This window comes from Branchiostoma floridae, unplaced genomic scaffold (assembly GCF_000003815.2).
Source record: "Branchiostoma floridae strain S238N-H82 unplaced genomic scaffold, Bfl_VNyyK Sc7u5tJ_415, whole genome shotgun sequence".
NCBI lineage: Eukaryota > Metazoa > Chordata > Leptocardii > Amphioxiformes > Branchiostomatidae > Branchiostoma > Branchiostoma floridae.
The window spans coordinates 6,868-9,156 of NW_023365841.1; positions in this window are offsets into that span (position 1 = coordinate 6,868).

Consider the following 2,289-nt stretch of genomic DNA (forward strand, 5'->3'; position numbering starts at 1 on the left):
AGGCTATTGACACACTGAGTGTGTCAATAGCCTAAACAGGCTATTGACACACTCAGTGTGCCGATAGTCTGACAGGCTATTGACACACTCAGTGCACTATTTTTGTTTACACTAGAAACCAATAAAATGAGAAAATCTTACGATAATATTTGACAGTCAACACTCTGAAAATACAAGTGGCATTCTATGTCCATCATCAACTGAAAATACGATATTTTTCACGCGTTTACGGCACCATTTTTAACATCGGAATCTGTCATACAATATGGTGCTAGTTTTACTGTCACCGCATGTGATCATGTTGGCTCTGTTTTGGAACACGTTTTCAGCTGTGTTTACCGACGATTTCCTGCCGTTTGGGAGAATTTGTGGCCTCAAAACTTATATTACAAGTGAAGCGAAGTTATAGTTGTTGTTTTACTAAAATCATCTTTAATGTGAAAAAAACTCTGTAGCGTCATAGCGAGATCGACCGATATGTTACGAGCACCGCGTAAACACTAGGATGTTTGGATGACATAGCGGCGGGGAAATCCGCGCCGCTTCGACCGAATAAAAGTGGATTTTGAGCAAAAATACCGCAGAAATATGGTTAGAAAAACCCACATTTTATTATTTCAGGGGTCCTTGGTCCAATTTTAAAAAAGAAGATAAGTGTACCGTCCAAAATAAGAACGTAGCGGGTGGATTCTGCCGATCTGCGGCTGAAAAAAATAAACGTAACGTTACCTAAACATGCACTCTTGAAAATGCAGACCAAAAGTCTCAAAGGTAGGTTTTGATGCGCAAGACTAAAATATTCTTATATCAAATGGATGTTTAAAAAGGTAAAAGGACAATTGAAAAAAAAAAAATTTCCAGCGCGGACTCGAACCGGGGTCGGAGCTGGTATAATGGATTCCCGGGTCATTGCACTATCCACTACGCTACCGGCCAACATAGACGGTGGGGCTTGTATCAACAGGTATCCAAATGTAGGACATAACTTGAATATGTCCGTTCATTCCAAGATTCAAAGATTCTTATGTCTAATCTTCCGAACAATGTCTAACCAACTGTTGTTTGTGTAAAATAATGTCGGAAAGTCATGTTACAAGCTCTGATTGGCTGGCTGGCATCTCGGTGTGTCAATAGCCTGTTTGGCTATTGGCACACTGAGTGTGTCAATAGCCACAGCGAATATACATTCTTATCACCTGTAACCTGAGGTCCTGGACAACATCCAAATGTCGTCAGTTTAGAGTGTACCAAACTGTACCTCCCCCCAACCTTACTGACATCTGGTGACCTAAATGTTGTCCTTAACTTCCGCAGTGGAGGATGGACCAACTCCAACTAACTTGTACCACACATTACTGTAACGTTACAGACAAAGAGAAAGAAAGGCAGATTTGTTTCAGTAAGAATGTCACAGAATCCACCTATCGAGGAAATAACATCATGATCCTTTCTAAGTTGTATTTCTATGTCTTGTCTGCTCGGTAGTTTTTCAATATGATGAAACCACATGTCACGTCCACCCATGGCCTCCCGACCTTTTCCAGACCACTGACTGTTGTTGTAGTCGTACGTGAACATGCAAGGTCATCTGTGGTTGGGACATGGTCGGCAAGGTTGCCTACTCGTCCTAAAAAAAGTTGGCCTGCGCCGGCCGACTAAAAGTTTTGACAAAGCAGACTTGGGAAAGTCATATTCTGCTTGGATGCAATCAGAGAAGCAAACTTGAGCTCGAAATTCGGATGGATTCCAGGCAACTGCCAACCTCTGGTTGGGAGCAAAGTGTAACAGGTAGGGACGAGTGTGTGACAGAAGGCCTGGATGCCAGTCTATTTCTAGGGCCTGCACTAGCAAACTCGTCGGCTCAAGGGCCAATATGCCCCAAGGATATCTTACAACACTCCTAGCTTGGAGTAGCCTAGATATCAGACGCTGGACCGATATCGTGCAAGTTTATCATGGTCAAACTCCGGGGGCCTGCTGTAGAACTTCCTTGGTGGATGTTGGCCCTAGACCTAGAGCCGACGAGTTTGGCTGTGTATGCCCTGGAAACAGTCTGGCATCCAAGCTATTTTAATATATACTTGGGTGCCTGTTGTAAAATGTCCTCGCCTGTATCAGTGTATGCGCTCTGGAAACAGCCTGACATCTAGACTTGAGTGACATGAGCTTGAGGTGAATGGCCCGAGTCGAGCTGACTCAGCTAGCGATAAACACTGCCAATCACCGAGCTGTCTGGGATAGATTAGTGCTACCCTAAAGTTTCTACCCAGAACCCTACAACTGCACGGG